This window comes from Myodes glareolus, chromosome 18, assembly GCF_982192425.1.
Source record: "Myodes glareolus chromosome 18, mMyoGla1.1, whole genome shotgun sequence".
Classification (NCBI taxonomy): Eukaryota; Metazoa; Chordata; class Mammalia; order Rodentia; family Cricetidae; genus Myodes; species Myodes glareolus.
The window spans coordinates 54,634,108-54,652,762 of NC_142043.1; the positions used below are offsets into that span (position 1 = coordinate 54,634,108).

The 18,655-nt window shown below is 42.0% G+C and overlaps 1 protein-coding gene across 6 annotated transcripts in view; it reads left to right on the forward strand.

Moving 5' to 3' along the window:
• Nucleotides 1-6,598: 6,598 nt before the first annotated feature.
• Nucleotides 6,599-18,655, forward strand: part of Rhobtb1 (Rho related BTB domain containing 1) — a 115,853-nt gene continuing 103,796 nt past the window's right edge. For 4 of the 6 annotated variants that reach the window (XM_085679725.2, XM_085679726.2, XM_048451560.3 and 1 more), the window contains exons 1-2: nt 6,599-6,786; nt 9,996-10,088. The gene's annotated coding sequence lies outside the window, so the exon portion shown is untranslated. Of the gene's footprint in view, nt 6,787-9,299; nt 9,346-9,995; nt 10,089-18,655 lie in introns of those variants that run through there. The other 2 variants (XM_085679724.2, XM_085679728.2) reach the window with 2 other exon arrangements.

Consider the following 18,655-nt stretch of genomic DNA (forward strand, 5'->3'; position numbering starts at 1 on the left):
CTTTTTTTAAAAAAAAAAAAATATGTTCTTGGATTCGGTTTGCAGGTATTTTATTGAAAAGTTTTACATCTATGATCAAAAAGAAAATGGGTCTGTAATTTTCTTTCTTTGTTGGCTTTTTGTGGTTTAAGTATCAGGATAATTGTACCCTCATATAAAGAATTAGGCATTGCCCTTTCTGCTTCTATATTGTGAAATAATTTGAGGACTGTTGGTATTAACTATTCTTTGAACCCATAGATCTGTGTATACTGTGTTTCGTTTTCGTACAAGTCTAAAAAATGTTTATAAGTTCTTTTTTAATTCTGTTTTGAGCCATTTTTCGTGCATTAGTGAGTTTATCAGCTACTATGAGTTTGTAAACTTTCTGTTGTTGCTGATATACAGCTTTAATCCATGGTGGTCAGATAGAGTGTGGGGTGTTCTTTCCATTTTCTTGTATCTGTTAAGACTTACTTTGTGTTCAAGTATGTGGTCAATTTTGGAGAATGTTCCATGAGGTGCTAAGGAGAAAATATATTCCTTTGTGTTTGAGTGAAATGATCTGCAAATATCTGTTAGGTTTGTTTCATTTATAACATGATTTAGCTCCAGCATTTCTCTGTTTAACTTTTGTCTGGATGACCTATCTGTTGGCGAGAGTTGGGAATTGGAGTCTCTCCGTCACTGTGTGAGGGTCAGTATGTGATTTTAGCTGTGCCAGTGTTTCTTTTATTAGCTTGGGTGCCCTTGTGTTTGTTGTAGATATGTTTAGAATTATATCATCTTGGCAGACTTTTCCATTGATGTTTATGCAGTGTGTGTCCTTACCTCTTGTAATTAGTTTTGGATTAAAGTCTATTTTGTTGGATATTAAAATGGCTACACCTGCTTGCTTTTTGGGTCAAGTTGCTTGGAATATCTTCTTCCATTGTTTTTACCCCGAGGTTGCATTTATCATTGATAGTAAGCTGTAATTCTTGGATGCAACAGAAAGGTGGATCCTGTTTTTCTAATCCAATCTGTTAGTCTGTTTTACTGGGTTGTTGTTGTTGTTGTTAAGATTTATGTTGTAGGAGAGGGGTCCCTTTGTTCTGTCCTGCCCGGCTAGCTTACAACTGAAATAATCACACAGAAACTGTACTAATTAAAACACTACTTAGCCATTAGCTCTAGCCTCCTATTGGCTAACTCTCACATCTTGATTTAAATCATTGTTATTAATCTGTGTTTACCACAAGGTCGTGGCTTACCTGGAAAGATTTAGCACATCTGACCTGGTGTCTCCATGGTGGCTCTCTGACTCTGCTTTCTTCCTCCCAGAATTCAGTTGTCTCCCCACCTACCAAAGTTCTGCCCTATCGCCAGGCCCAAAGCAGTCTCTTTATTAATTAACCAATGAAAACAATACATAAATAAAAGGACCTCCTACACCAGATTTATTTGTTTATTATATATACAGTGTTCTGCCTGCATGTATCCCTGCAGGCCAGAAGAGGGCACCAAATCTCATTACAGATAGATGTGAGCCACCATGTGGTTGCTGGAAATTGAACTCAGGACTTTTGGAAGAGCAGCCAGTGCTCTTAGTCACTGAGCCCTAGTCTGTCTTTTTATTGAGGAATTAAAACCGTTAATATTGAGAGTTATTAATGAATGGTGTTTGTTGACTCTCATTATTTTGTTGTGGTGGAGTCATTTTCTTCCCTCTCTTTTGATTTGCAAGTCTGGGATTATTTATTTCCTCTGTTTTCTTGGATGTGGTTAACCCTTTAGGTTGAAGTTCTGCTTCTACTACCTTCCGTTGAACTAGATTTATAGATAGATGCTGCCTAAGTGTGGTTTTATTGTCAAAGAGTTTTCCTACTCTGACTATTCTGAATTATAGTTTTGTAGGGTTGTCTAGGTTAGCATCTGTTGTCTCTTAGAGTTTGAGAAGCTTTATGTTAAACAGATCTGGCCTTCCTTGGGGTGTTTGAATTATCGTCTTTCTCCCATGGAATATTCTTTGCCTAGATCCTGAATAATCTTATTAAAAGTCAACTCCTCAGAGAACTCTTTCCTTACTATCCAACCCCACTCATTTGTTTTTCTGCTTTTCTTTATTTTTTAACTTAGTCTACAGAACCATGGGTTTCTAGAGACGTTAGCATGTACTTGTCACATCTAGTCTGCCACTTTATTATAATATGTTGTCATCTGATTAATTCTTACCCTCCTCTCCACTGGACTGGAAGTTCCCTGAAGCCATGGGTCACACTGGCAAGCTTCCTTCTATCTTCCCAGCACATCTTACAGGACCTAGTACCTACCCAACAAACATAGACCAGTCAGCTAAATGAGAAAAGCCGACATCAGAAGGTCTTACGGGGTTAATGTACAGCAGAGCATTTTTTTTTAACTTTGGGAGTCAGATTTGCCTTTCAGAATTGGATTAAAAATTTGAAACCCTCTCATATGACAAGTTGAAGTACACGATTTTTGTAATAAAAGTTTAAAGGGTCCATGGAGCTTTAGTTAAGAATTAAATTTTAAGAACATCTAATTGTACTTGGGAATAAAATATCACAAAAATAATTGCTATAAGTAGCGGTGTTTTAATGTTTATGTGCTGATGGTAATCAATTATATGTTGCCTTTGGAATATTTTGCAAACCTCCATAGGGGGAAAGGAACTATCTATAAGTGCTATATATTTTATTTATATCCAGGAAAGGATTTAAGGCCTGCAGAGAAAGACCAATAAAAACACATACTGCAGTGTAATATAAAATATATTCCAAATAGGTAGAAAAAAAATGAGTCTCAGGGAAAAAAAACTAAGGCTAAGAATACAAGATAGAGCCAGGGGAGAGATTCATATTCAAAATTTATGACAAGAAATTCAACACCCTTTCTGGAAAGATGGTAACAAATTTTATTCTCAGGTTTTCAGCCACCAATGTAGAGGAGAAGAAAAAGAATCAGTTATGCCTTACAGAGGATCGTATTTTATGTATGCGTCTGTATGAATACATGTATGTGTAATTTAATAGAAAATGCTTTAAGAAGGGGCCTGTATGCCATGCTAAAAAGCAGGGAGGTGATAAAAAGTGAAAAGGCTATGTTTGGGCGTAGCCTCTGCTCCTGCACCTCAAATGATACATAAAGATGGCGAGAATGACCAGGATTTGAGGTTTTGGTCATTAACAGGTCATGATTTTCTGTGCTGTTCTCAGCAGTAGATATTTGGAAACTCTTAATTAAGCCAGTGGAGTCAGACATCGGGTGTTCCCAAACAACCAGGGGGCTTCACATCTCCATTTATTACAGCCCCATCCTTTAGGGTTTGATTTATTTTATGGGTGTGTGTGTGCAGGTGTATAAGTTGCAACACGTATGTGTGTGTGTGAGGTCAAAGGACAAGCCTCTGGTTGTCTCTCTCGCCCCCTTGTAGGATTTGGGGGCAGACTCTAGTTGTCAGGCCTCCATACAGAAGGCCACAATTCCACTTTGTCCTGTATGCAGGTACACTCTAGGCTTAGAGTGAAAGGCTTAGGGGCTCTTGTTCGCTCCCCTTAAAGAGAAACATACCTTGGATGCTGACTCTCGGGACCTCGCCAGAACCTTCTCAAATCAGAGAGACCCTACAGTCACCACCCTCTCCTGACATGATGCTCGTTGGAGGCATTGAGGCGAGGTACTGAATGGGTCACACCAACGGCTTGGTTTCTTTCTTAAGTGGAATTTCTCAACAGCTCCTTTGTACTAAAATCAGATCGGACCACATTTGTTTCACTGTGGTTTTGACTCCCATCATCCTAGAAGTGCCTTCAGGACTTGTCTCCTTTGCAAAAATATGTCTTTTCCAGGCTGGAGACTCAGGAGGTTCACATTTCGGATGTAACGAAGCAAAAGTAACTTATGCAACGTTTCTGTTTTGCCTTATTATTGAGATGCTTATTCAGTTGGTAGAATTCTGCCACCATATGGAAGTGGAGACAACTATATTGCATTCGGTGGCAAGGATGGTGGAAGCGAGGAAATAGAAAGTTATCCCCAGAAAAGCGTTCACAGTCCGGAGACTTCGGCACGTTTAAAATCGCTTCCTGCCTTTCTCTCCCTAGCAGCTCTCGGACTTGAGCTGTCCCTCTTGACCTTACAGTGTCTCCAGCCCGGTGTGAGCAATGACAAAGATTGCCTTGCTAGGATTGAAGAGTGTTCCTGCATAAGAAAACGTTTTGTTTTTTAAAATAAATAAATAAATAAATAAGCTCTACCTCTCTCTATTATCTGAGTGACAAAGGGAGCCCCCCACCTTAAATACTTAGGTCCAACCAAAGCCCTTTGGTTGTTGTATGACCTCAGAACCATGCCATCTTGGGAGAGTTTGAACTTGAGACTGTAAGTGGGCCTTTCTCACTGAACCTATCTATATACCTGCATTGAGTTTTCCTAAAACATCTTAGTAGATTACCTACTGCCCGCCAGACCCCCGTGGGAGGGAATAAATTGCCCTAATGCCTCCTGCCTTCACGTAGCCTGCAGTTTAGTGGGGGAAAAAAATAAAAGAATGACGCAAATTCACATGAAATTGAATTGGTCTCAAGTGTGTCATGGGGAGCAGTAGGGGTAATGACCCTGTGGCATAGCTGATAGAGAAAGTTGATAGCCCAGCATGCAGGGGGCCCAGGTTCAGTTACTCAACACCATCTAAACTGGATGTGGTGGTGTATGACCATTATCCTAGCACCGAGGAGCTGGAAGCACGCGGATCAGAAGTTCAAGGCCGTTCCCCAGTACATAGTGAGTTCGAGTCCAGCCTGGGATGATATGTAAGACCTTGTCTTGATTGGGAAAGGAAAAGAAAACAAATGCTTCTGAGGGGATAGAGGGTCCTGGGGCGTGCGACGAAAATGGCACGCAAGCATCTCCAGACCCAGCGGGTAGGCAAAGGGCCTGGGGCATGGAGGTTGATAAGACAAGCAGCATGTGCAGTATAGGAGCAGAGAGGCAGGGCTGAGCTGCCTGATTCCAGATGTACTCAGGGGCCATTGCCATGGAAACCTCTCCAGCCTTATGCAGTAACCTGTGAAGATGCCAGGACTAGTGAGCAGGTTGAGGCTTTATGTACTTGTTTGTTCTTGGTGGGAGAAGTACACTTAGGTACCACTGTTTTGTATTATGAAAATGCCTTTCTGGCTACAGTCTGGACTTTGAGCTAGCAAGGGGCTAATGTTATAGAATGCGGTTGACTGTTTTCAGTGGAGATGTGATGGTAACTGAGCTTGTCTGGGAAGGGGGTTGAGGTGGGTGAGTTTTCCAAAGTGATCAGAGTTCAGGGGCTTGGGAACATCTTCTGCAGCAGTTATGTGCAGACCATGAGGAAGTGCCAAGTGCTGAGTGCAAGACTGGGTGTGTTGATGACATCACAGGTCATTGCAAGCAGACAGACGATTGTATTACGGGCGTGGAGTTTACTGAAGATGACGGGGTTTGGGGGTATAATGATGTCACAAGACACCACACACAGACGCTGGATTGTATTATGGTCGTATGATGGGTGTGAAGTTTGTCAAAGAGGAAGGGGGCTTAGATATAAACTTGTGAGTCATCTTCCCACTCCTGAGTCTGGTGATGGGTATGATTAGCGAGAGGGAGATTGTAAAATGAGTCAGCAGGAACACTAGGACCAAAGTCTTCAGGAAGTCGAATCAACAATGACCCTGCACAAAAGGGTGGCCCGAGGAAACAAGAAAGGACAGCAAAAGAAACAGAAGGAGATCCAAGAATTGACTGTGTCTGTGTCGTAACGGACTGCGGGGGAAGGGTTTTCTGAAAGGTGGGAGTGGTCAACTTCCTCAGATGAAGAGAAAGGATACACAGGGTGTTGTTGGTTATGATGACTCACACCCAGTCCTTGGAAGACAGAGCCAAGAGGACTACAAAGTCTGGGCCTGAGCCAGTCAAAGGAAAAAAGAAAGGAAGGAAGAAGAAAGAAAGAAAGAAAGAAGGAAGGAAGGAAGGAAGGAAGGAAGGAAGGAAGGAAGGAAGGAAGGAAGGGGAAAGGGAGGGTGGGAGGAAGAAAGGAAGGAAGAGAAAGGAAAGAGAAAGAGAAAATAACATAACACTTTGTTTATGTTGAGAAACTTTGGTGTTATTATTTAGTTATTTGTTTTTCTCTTGAGTGAAGGCAGATACCACTGATCAGTACATAACTGCTTTTGAAATAAAAATAACTGTGAAGGAATATGTCCCAAAATTATAGCTGTAATTTAGTCCACCTGTGGTTCTTTTCTGTTGTATAATATTTTTTACCTAATCGGTTTTACATGTTGTCTTTAAACTGTGCTCAGGAAGGAAGCATGACATAAACATGTGACATGTTGGTGACCATGAGAAGAGGAGAGAAAGTGGGTGGTGTGTGAGTGGGGGACACCATGAGGTTGTGTGAACTGAACTGGCAAGAAATTGTGAACTTGAATCCGGGGACCTTGGCACAGCCCCACCTGCTTCTGCTATCAGTGACCTATTTGTGCCCAGTGTAAATAAGCCAAGGACCGCCCACAAAACACTGCCGACGCCTCTCCTGCTGGCTGGTGCTGCTGTGTCGGGGGAGGTACCCACGGGCTGACACGTGGAAGAACACATGCTCAGAGACGTCTGTGTGGTGAGTGGCCGTCTGTCTGTGTCCCCTCCCTGCTCCAGATGCCACCCAGACATTTGAACCCTCCCAGAGAGAAGATGCAGCAGAGGTCAGTGTCTCAGCACAGTGGCCAGGCGGTGACACAGGTGTTAAGCTGAAGCAAGGCGAGCTGCTAATGGGAGGTAAGAGAATGGAGGTGAGCCCTGGGGATTTCTTCTGTGTTTGGGAGAAGAAACCAAAGTTAAGACGTTGGGAACAGGTTGTTGGACAGCTGTATGGGTAGGGCAGCAGTGTGCTGTCTACACTTGCTAGCACTTAGGGGCAGGAACCAGCAAGACATCTTTCTATTCCTTGTGGGAGATCTATCATATAAGATATATTTACATGATAATCTCATGCATGTTGTGATTTACTAAGTTCAGTACTTTTCCCCACATGAACATCCCCTTTTTTTGGCTCTTGTTTTTGAGACAAGGTTTCTCTGGCTGTCCTGGTACTCAGCATGTAGACTAGGCTGGCCTCAAACCCAGAGATTTGCACCTGTCTCTGCCTCCCGTTAGCTGTTATTAAAGGTGTGTGCCACCACGGCTCAGCACCGTAGGTAATTTTTTTCATTTGACAAACCAATTTGTATTTAGAACAAAGAAATAAGATAGCATGCTCCTCAAGCATTTATTTTGGTTTTTCATTCTCTCTCCTTTCATTCTTTATGTCTGAACAACTTGAATAGTCTTACTGTTACCACTTAAGATTCAGAATGCATTTTCTAAATAGTATCCTGAGCTACATCTTCACAGTCTTCCATGAGTCTTCTGAAAATCATGGAATTGCCTACATTATAGCGTGCCCGCAATACTTAAGCAGATTGTGACCTCCATGGAGGGCAGAAATCAACAGGGTGTCCCCAGTGGGGTTATAAACTTCTTGATAGCAAGGGCTTTGCTGGGTTAGAACCATCCCAAGCAAAACCAGAGCCCATAAATAAGATCTTCTTAGTAAAATGGTTAGGGTGTCCTTGGTTTGTCAAAGAGGACTTATCCAAGGATTTAAGAAGATGCCAGAAAGTAGTGATAATGAATTGGGGTAAATGTAAAAGACGGACATTTCAGATGGAAGAATGTTAGTAGCATAGGTTTGAGAGAAAGGAACCAACCTTTCCAGGAGGTGGTAGCAGCACGGGAAGATAAATTAGTGACACTACAGACGTTCTTTGTCTTCCTTTCCCTTTGGAACAGGCCCACGAAGTGGCTACACAGCCTTCAGTACCATCTCATAGCTGGGACACATCTTTCCAGCTCAATGCTCTATTTATTAATGAACATTGACTGCCCTAGAGTCCCGAGCAGTCTCCTCTTGCTGCTGAGAAAGGGATCTCATAAGAGGCGTCCTCGTGGGGCTGAAGCGAGAGCTCAATTGATAAACACTTGCTGTGAGTGCAGACAGGAATACACACACACAATGCTAGCTGTGGTACCATGGGCTTGTAACCCAGCTTTGAGGAAGACAAGACAAGAAGATCATCCCTGTAGCCCACTGTCTCTCCAGCAAGCCAAGCCTACTTGGTGAACCCCAGGTCAGCGGAGATCCTGTCGCAAAGAAACAAGGTGGATGGCCCCTGAGGAACCACAGCCAAAGTGGTCCTCTGGCCTCCATTCATATACATATCATATACTCACACACTCACATGCACACACACACACATATGTACACACCCACATGCACACACACATGTGCACATTCACATGCACACACACACACACATGTACATGCACAGAGATTCCACTCCTTGTCTGTTCATTAGGAAGACCCAGAGAATGGGAAGAAAAACAATGATTTACTAATTGAATCTTTCTGGTTTATATTTATAATGCTGCCAAGCTGAGCTTCAAGCTCAACTCTATGAATGACACCCTTTCATAGAAATAACCACGGCCTCCATGAAAAGGTGCTTTTTTATCTTTCAATTTTCATATAGTTATTCCGACTTCTAAATCGTCCATTTTCTCTCAGGGTCCCTGTACTGTTGCACATGAAAAAAAATTATCTCTAGGAATTTTATGCCAGAAGGATGAAATACCTGTTTTCTCTAGAGAATGTGATGAAGTGACATGATTTCTTTGGAAGGATATGAAAGTTTTATGTTTTCCTTTTCCCCAAAGTACCAAGAAATCCAAATACAAATTCTACTGTCAGCTGCTTTGACTGTGTTGACCAGTGTGCAAGTGTATGTGTGTACATAAATGTGCATGTATCTGTGTGCGTGTTTGTGTGTATGTGTGTGCATGCATGTGTATGTTCTCCTTTTTATTCTCCATGATGTTTTTTTTTAATTTTTACTCCTATCTAACTACTCCTTTCTGTTTTGGAAACCACATCAAATCCTTAAGGCAAAGCATCAGCATCCAAACATTCTACTTCTCTCCTAAAAGAACTGAGACCTGTTGGCTCTAATAGTTTAATTTAACCTTGTTTTATCCTTAGATAAAACAAGAATAAAAAAAGAAAGAAATGGAAAGAGGTTCTATGACCTGACAGCATTCTGGACCAAATATGTCCAGAAGATTCCATCGTTCCTTGTGGATAAGTTACATTATAACCAGAGAAGAGAAAGGAACAAACCAAAGTCACCTGACTGGCTGCAGCTGGCCCTCGTCTTATGTGATCATATTTTGGCAGCGCTCAGTCTGGAATAGTCTGGAGGACTGATAGCTATGGTTGGCTAGACCTGTGAAGACACTTAGGTATGCTTGTAGTCTATTTGTATAGCAACTTTCAGTACAGGTCCTTACAGCTGAGCCTGCATTGGGCCAGCCATGAAACAGAGGCTAGTTTATAGTTTACTTCAATCTTAGTTCAGTGCATCAGTCCTTATAGTATTAACTGGGTATATCTCCACTCCTACTGAGTAGTTGAGGGCATCATTTCTACCGAAAGGGTGAGGGAACTGAGCATCGGGGGTGTTGAAGCATTAACAGCACCTGTAAGGGAACAGGGATAGAACTCAGTTGGCACAGACTGGCCAAGTACAACCAAAGCCCTGGGGTCCATCCCCACCACTGTATAAAACCAGGCATGTTGTTGATGCTTGCCTGTAATCCTAGCACTGGAGATGTAGAGGCATGCGGATCCAACATTCAAGGTCATCCTCAGTGACATGAGGTTAGCCTAAGCTACATGATTCAAAAAAGAATCTTTTAAATAGGATTCATTCTGGTACCCTGCTTCCAAAGGAGACCCCTCTTGCTCTAACTCTTTGGAAGATTTCCAAACAGCATGTCCGGACTGAGTGGCTCTCCTCCTGATGAAGAAGCATCACTGACATATGGAACTAATATTGTTTCCAAAGTTTCTCCTCGTGATTTTGTGTCTCATGCTTCCACCTCCTTCCTAGGTCTTACAACAAAGAGGCATCCAGAAGCACGCCCTTCACCAGACTGTCTTCAGTAACAAGAACGGAATTGAAGCTTATTCTCCCTTTCGCATGGTAAGTACTAATTTGAGAAACTGAATTAGTTTCTCCATCCACAGCATTTAACAAAAGAGAAAAAACAGTAGATGGCACGCCTTATGAATAACATCCAGATTTGTCTTAAGGGTGTTTGCATTTAAAAAGAAAAGGAGAATGTTCCGTTTTTTAAACATTCCATTGTGGGTTTTATAAATTGCAGTTGAACATGTTTCCTCTGATCTAGAATTTGAGTTATTTTGACCTACATAGGAGTTGGGATCATGAAAATAACATGAGTCTTCCGTGCATATTTTATATACAAGTAGGGTTTTGTGCATAAAACTGACATGTGGTCCCTGCGAAGTCATGGCCACACCACAGGGAAGATTTAGACATGGACAGATTGCTGTGGAGTAGCGCTGCCTTTCTTCCCAGATGCCCTAGCTTGGTGTATCCGCTCCTCTGGGCCTCAGCACTGCCTGGCTGTGACGGGAAAATGCATCAGCACTCTGCAAGTGGTCGGAACAAAGGTCAGCCCACAGCTTTGGAAGAAAGGGCAATGTCGGTGGGGCTTTATCCCCCAGAGTGACTCTGCTTCGTCTACCCACAGAATCATGTGTTAATTTCAGTTCACAATGTGGTTTGTTTTTATTTCTATATTTGATATTCTAACGTGTAGTTGAAAGAAAAGCCTTCTGTGTAACTATGAATATTGGAAGCCTTTCATTTAATCCAGGCTTGGGGAAGTGAACATAGCTAATGTATGTGAGGACTGAATTACAGATAAGTCTTAAACAAATGTGGCTTTTATTACCTGCAACTACATAGAGCAACTTCAACAAAACATTACAAAGCAGAAGTCCTTAAGGGGACCCTTTGCAATAAATCATATGAACATTCCGTTATTAGCATATAGATTGAATGTATGGAGGAGCTCAAAAAGAGCCAAGTTTCCTCGAAAATGGTTTATTCTGTGTCTAAAAAATTGTACGTAAAGCTGAAATTGCATGTTTAAAACACCGTATCTTATCTACCCATAAATACAGCATTTGCAAAGCAAAAGTAAACATAAGCCCAGGCTGTAAACAAATTATTGAAAGATTTTTAATGTGCCAGGGCCCCATATTAACTATTTGTCACCACATATAGGGCATGAATAACTTACAGAGCAGGTGAGGGGGTGTTCGTTCCTACGTCTCAGATTCAGGGGCTTGCACTAATGAGTCAGGATCCTATTTACGCTATTAATCCCCAAAGCAATTGCTCGTTTGAAGAAGTTCTGTCCTTGGGGTTTCCGTTAATTAAATCCATTTGCAGTGTATACACACTTTTCAAATTCTCCGGCCCTGTTGTTGGTAAGCCATACTCAAATCAGCTCATGTCAAAATGCCTTTATTAAGGCATCGACCTTTCTGTTTTAAGGGCATCTCGGAACGGTTATGTACATAAAAACTACTAAATCACATTCTCCTGTAGTTTAGAAAAGCCAGCCTACTCGATGTTATTATGTGAAATGATCTCTTTGGGATGGGGAGCATAGTTTTCTGCTGAACATACGTCTAATTTCTAATGTTTCCGTGAGTCCCATTTGTTCTATTGGTTTTCTTTTCCTGCTTTGACCCTGCAAGTCTGTTTTTAACTGGGCACTGTGCCTTTAGGGTTTCAGGCAAGCTTTTCAGGGCGCATGTATTTAAAATATATTTTTGATGAATTCTTTGGGAATGTCACCCATGCCTGCAATGTATTTAGATCGCATTCAGCTCCCCATAACCCCCATCCTTTCCCAACTCCATGTACTTTTTTTCTTTTATAGATTATAGCTAAGGGAAAGAGATGGGGAGAGGAAGAGAGAGGATGTGGGGGATGAAGTGGCATAGCAAAGAAGGACTTTAGAGGGAAAAATAAGAAAGGACAAGAACAGGTATACTTAGACTCTACCCTCATCCTTCTTCTTCTTCTTCTTCTTCTTTTTAATAATCCACTGAGTCCAACATATGCTGCCGGAATAGCCCTGGGTCTGCAGCCATCCACTGGAGGATGGTTGACCTACTGGGGGCTACACTCTTAAAGGGAACTGACTCTCTCTCCCCCAGCAGCCATCAACTCTCAATAGCTCCTCAGCTAGGGATGGGGGCCTCATGAGACTCCCCCCCGTCACTCCGTGCTAGAATGCTGACTGGCTTGATCTTGTACAGGTCTTATGCAGGCATCCACAACTGTTGTGAGACCATGAGTGCCTCTGTCTCATTGTAACAGGGTTCCAGACCTTAGCACAACTGACTCCATGATGAAAGTACCACTCAGGTCACAAAACCCAGCGTGTAGATAGTACCACCAGCCAAAATGAAAAACAAAGACCTAATCCATCAAAGTCCACAGTTCTGAAGAAGTTTCTAAAGGTCCTAACCTTGCAGTTTGGTTTCTATGGTTCTACTTCCAGAGAATTGTCCTTGTTAGCTGAACTGTGTCAATCCAGAATACGTGTTTTTGTGCTTAAAAACTCACCCTGAGAAAGGCTCAGTGATGCACTGGGATCCCAAACACCTGCTTTCTATTGGCTTAAACCCATGTTTAAGCATCTTCTCTGTTGCATACCCCACAACACTGTCATGTCTAGAAGACCCTGTTTCTACTCTGGCCCTCCATGACACCTGACTCCTACAGCCTTCCCTACAGTCCCTCTTCCTGCACTGTTGCTGAAAAGGGGCATTTAAAAGATGATCTTGTCTACCCAACAGGGACACCCCAAAAATACAAAGCTAATTCTCATGCTGAAGGATGAAGTATAATGATTCACAAAGTGGGAGGTGTTTCAAAGGGTAGAGTTCCCAGGGCATTTTCAAATGTTTGACTGAGAAGTTGGAGAATAAATTATATAATCCGTCTACACTATAGAAATGTTTCTGTTCACCCTTTCTTGGAAGTTTGAAAAACCTACTGAAGGGACAAGAGTAGAACTTTTTTAAGCAGGAGGAAAGTAGCAACCAGGATGGAAACGGGGTCTGCAAAACACCCAGGGGCAGCAATCAGAGTGTGGAAGGCTAGACATGGGAAATAAGGAAAAGGGTGTGAACCTAGTGTGCAATCATGCCTAATAGAACTGCCTGGAAGCAGCTATCGACTGCATCTCCAGCTCAGTGTGTGCCTAGGCATGTTACAGTGTACCTGGGTATATTTCTCTTTGCAAAGAAAACAGAATCTGAATACATTTGGGTTCAAATTCCAACCTAAAAGTATATCCAGTACAGAAGGGGTGTGTAACATACCGTGTTGCTATGATGAAATGCCCTGACAAAAGCAGGTTAAGAAAAGGATGGTTTGTTTTGGCTTACAGTTCAGGCTGTAGTCCATTGTGGTGGGATGCTCAAGAGAGGGGGAACTTTAAGCAGCAGGCCACCTTGCATCCACAAACAGGAAACAGAGAGGGATTGATGCAAGCTAGCATTGTTCAACTTGCCTTTTCTACTTTATATAGACAGAGACTCCTGCCCAAGGGATGAATGGGTCTGCTCACAATAAAGATGGGCTATCCAACATCTGTTAATGTAATTGAGATAACCCCCCACAGGCAGGCCTACAGGTAATTCTAGATCCTGTCAGGCTGAACTAACACTAGCCATCACACAATCCAAACTGGAAAGAAAAAAAGAAAGAAAAGAAAAGATGGAAAGAAATGGTACCCTAAAATTGGGGAAAGCCTTACAGAAAGTTTTCTCTGATTAGTCCTAAAGGACATGCATCAACTGTTACCATCTTAACACAGGATTATACTAAAGGTCTAAAAGGGAGGAGAAGCTTGATATCAAAAAAAACCCCTCACCTATCTTAAAAGAAAATAGATTTTATTCAATTAACTCTCCTTCATTTAAGCAATGATCTATGTAAAACTTAATGCTAGTGGTTTCCTAAGAAGATCCAAGTTTCTTTCTTGCTGGAATCATGCTAAGGAAGCATTTTCTCTCACTCAGAGAAAGCACTTGTGTTACCATTTGTATAAATTTTTAATACTGAATAAAATATTAGTGTTTAGCTTAATATTGATTCTCAGTGTAATATTCCTCCATAATGGCAAGCTAATTGGTTAGGATTAAATCAGACAGATTCAAGAACCCTGAGACTATACCAACTAATACTTGTAATTCTTTTTCATTAGTTTCCAGATTCCAATTAAAATGGAGTTAATCTGTTGAGTAAAAGATTATGGGATAATACAAGCTCTGTGTAGTAAGCCATGTACAGCCACTTTCTTCCCACTCCTCCATCTTAACTGTAGAATACAGAAGTGGAGTGGGGAGGGAGAGAGAAAGAAACCCTGAAGTCTAAATACATTGAGCAATCGGTGTGCCTTGAGATGGTGTCCATATAGTCAAGGAGCAGGCAGGCATTGAGGTAACCTACTGATTTAGGTGCTCTATGGTACTGGGGTGGGCCAATGTGCATGCATTGAAGTAGTCTACAGTGTTGAGGGGATCTATATGTATTGAGGGAGTTTACATGCATTGACATGATTTACTGTCTTGATATGGTCTACATGCTTTGAGGAAGTGTTCGTCCATTGGAGTGATCTATACTCATTAAGGTCTGTGTGCATTTAGGTGGGATATATACATTGCAGTGGTTATATACATTAAGGCCGAATACACACATTGAGTTGGTCTACGTTCATTGAGGTAGTCTCCATGCAGGAATGCACTGTGCATGCATTAAGGTGATTTGCTGCATTGAGGCAATCCATATGCACTGAGGTGTTCTTCTGCATTGGATCATCCTCCATATGCTTTAAGTTGGTCTATGGGCATTGGGTGCTTTAGCTGACCATCATGATATGTTAGGTAAGCTCCTTGGACTTCCTGGAGCCACAGTGTTTCCTTCACTAATACTGGGCCAATGGCCTTACCTCAAACATTCTCAGTGGGTGGGTACCTTTGGTCCCATACTTCATAAGGATTAGAATCTTGGCTATCACCATAGAGAATACACAGCTGGTAGCTAGTGAGGGAGCACAAGCCTGAAACGCTGCTGAATATAGACATGCAGGCAGGACAGGTCCCCTCTAGAGAGCCTCCTCAGCCCCAAAGGTCTAGGTAGCAAGGCTAAGAAACATTTAATGACATGTGTGGAATGAGCATGGGACCTGATACAACAATACTCATAAAAATCCTAGAACAGGCTGAGGTTCTTGTTACCATAATGGAATTGAGAAGGAAGAACATCATATACATAGTCTTAGCCCTGAACATTGCAGACAAGGTAAGCAGCCCTCTCAGAGACATCACGCTGACTGGTCAGGCACCTGCTTGGCCTGTTTTTAGGTGCTGACCCACTTAATGCCTAACTGTGCTAGAAAACCTAGGGATAGGTGGTATCAAAGTTCGCCAGCTATCATATGATGTCTGTGTTGTCAGGAAGTGGAAATAGGAAAGGACAGAGTAAGCATCATTTTAACTTCTACAACCAATGGCCGGTCAGGAGTCCCCTGGTGGTCACGCTTTGGGTTTAGAAAACAGACTGCTGTCTGGACAGGTGGAGTTCAGTAGCATTGTCTCCTGCCTAGTGTAAGGTCTCATGAACTAGTTTCATGATACATGGCTTTGGCAACCTCAAACCAAGTTGAATACAACCACAAAATATGTCTGTCTTAATGTTAAGCTGTTTTACGTAGAGAAGATTCTTTCTTCACACAAGAATCAAGGATCTAAAGGCCTGAGCTAACATTTCAGGGCTGGAATCATGGAGCTCCATGTCCTTGAATAATTTACATGACTTCTCTGAGCTGTTTCCTTGCCTATTTAGTGAGTGTATCATTACCTCATAGGAGTGTGGGGAGAATTAAATGAGACATAAAGCACTTGGCAGATGTTAAGCAGTTAATAAATGATAACGGTCATTGATTTCATTTTTTTTTCCTTTGACTCAAAAGAAATTCTGGGTGTCTTGCATTGCCATGGTGGTTGTTGTGACCTTCAGTTGTCATTGTAAAGGATGACCCTGATGCTTAGGGAGACTTCTTTATGAAAATACACTCAAACAACATCCCTTGTCTCCATAAATAAAATCTTCAACTCAGCCAGGTAGAGTGACACACGCCTTTAATCCCAGCACTTGGGAGACAGAGGCAGACTGATCTCTGGGAGTTCAAGGCCAACCTGGTCAACAATGGCGTGTTCCAGTTCAGCCAGGGCTACACAGTGAGACTCTGTCTCAAAAACAAAACAAAAACCTTCAACTCGTGTCACTTAAGTTAATTTGGAAAGGAAGTCCCAATCACAGTAGTACACACCACTAACGCCACCACTTAAGAGACTGAGGCAGGGAAGTAAAGAATTTGAAGTCAGTCTGCGGACCTTAGAGAGACATTGCCTGTCTCTATTTTTTTAAGTGAGGAGGTAGGAGAAGAGGGGAAGGAGAACAAATATATTAAACTTGTAATTTCCCAGTGAGAATTTTTCTAAGAAAAAAAGGTGGATTTTCAAAATTAAAGAATAAATGATGTGCCTCTCTTTATGGCATATTTAATATAGCTGATAATCCCCTTCTTAATTAGCCATGTAATTATAACTCAACAGAAAATTTCCCTGATGAATGTGGTAACCTACTTCAGAGAGGAAATCGGCACCCTCTGGCCACACCTACCTCGAACTCTGACGCTTTTTCAACCCTAATTTGTTCTCAACCTGGAAAATCTCAGGAGAGATGAGGATCAAACTATTCATAATCTAATCATTCCAAAGCCTGGGTGTCAGTCAGATTCTCCTGTCCCTGGTCGGCTCAATATCCCATCTCCTTTATTCCTTGGAGACTGCTTAATCTTTTTTGTGTTCTGACCACCTATATAGTTTCAGTTTGAAAATAAAAACAAGGCTAAGCCATTCATGAAGAAATAAATTAATCATTTACTGGTTCTTCTTAACTAGTCAGGTGTCCCTCATTTCCAGCTTCCCAAAATGTGAAGGCCTGAACAACAGAGCAAAAGGCTGCTTCGTCATCTTCTGGGGCGCTTATTTCTACCACACCCTACACAGGATTAAGGAAAGAAATTTTTTATCTATTCTAGCAATAGATACTTAAAGTTCCCAAGCATGAATGATGCATTTATTTCTGTTTCTTTGGTTAGTTTTTGGTTGGGTTTTTCTTTGTTTGTTTTTCTTTTGAGGCAGGGTCTCATGGAACCTAGGCTGGCCTCAAACTCATGATGTCGCTAAGGATGATCTTCAGCCTGTGATCTCCCTTCCTCTACTTCCCCTCCGTGCTACCACGCCTAGTTTTAAGCAGTGTTAATGACTGAACCCAAGGCTTTCTGAATGCTCCCAGCCCGAGTGCCTTTGCTTTGGTTTGGTTTGGCTCTTCATTTTTATCATAAGTTTTATCCTTAGTTTAAAAAGTGTCTAAACTTTAGTACCTTGTTCTGTGGAAAGACATTGATGAATTCCCACTTGTGACAAGTTCTCTACTTTCGTGCCATCACAGTATTTGAATATGCTTGCATCTAATTGCAAAGTCTTATCTTTTGATAATTTCTGTATCTGATACATTCAAGATAGACAGACACATAATTATTCATGCTAATTCATTTGCTTGCCCCCACCCATGTCACTGCAGCATCTTTGCAATGGTGAGTGCTCATTATTTTGTTCTTGGACTCCAAATCCTCCAGCGCTTCCCTACATCAGGCAGACTCAGCAACTGTGGCCTCCCTGACTTCACGGCCTCCCCCCCCCCCGCCCCGTTCTTTTCCACTCCAGTCACTCCGGATCCTCTGAGTTTTGCCTTCCTGAGGATCTTTGCACTCTTCTGCACTGTATCTGAGACGCTGTTCTTCAGGAAGTCACATGACTTGATCTCAGGGCCTTGCTCTAGTTGCTCTCAGCGTCCTAGTCTTTGTTCAAATGTTGTCTCCTGTATAAGACCCTTGTTGTCCACTTTCCTTAAACATGCACTCTCTCCCCGTGCGTTTTCCCTTCCTGATTTTTTTTCTCTGTGTGGTATTTGTCACTCTCTGATAAACTTTATAATTAAATACCTTTTTTCTGTCTCCCTTCTTCTGTCTCCTCTTCATGAACTGAAAGAGGGCAGAGATTTCTGCTGGTTTTGCCTGTTGACTCCCAACGGCTGCTCTCATTGAACTAGTTATGTTCATGTAGACCTTTATTAACCTTATTTCTCTGTCCTCAGAGATTGATTTTGCCATCTATTGACTTTTTTGTACCAATATTCTACCTTTGTCATGGTTGCATTGTGCTAAGACCCTCAAGTTGCCTAAGTAACCCTAAACAGAAAGAATAATGCACGAGGTGGTACAAAACCTGATCTTCTGTATTTTACCACAGAGCCATAGTGGCAAATGCGGCAAGGTACTGGCACAGAAACAGAGACTTCAACAGTTCCGCCAGGAACACTTCCTTCCCTCTGAGATTTAGGAACTCGATGAAATTCCCCTTTGCTTGTTTTTACCCCTGTTGAGGTAAACAAGACAAGCTCGCATTTCAGCCATGTTGCTCACCCTAATGTTTTTCCCTCTCAGACAAGGACACAGTTATCACCTAAATGGTGAGTTAGCTGGGACAAATTAGATTCCTGACAAGAATATTCACGGGTGAATCATG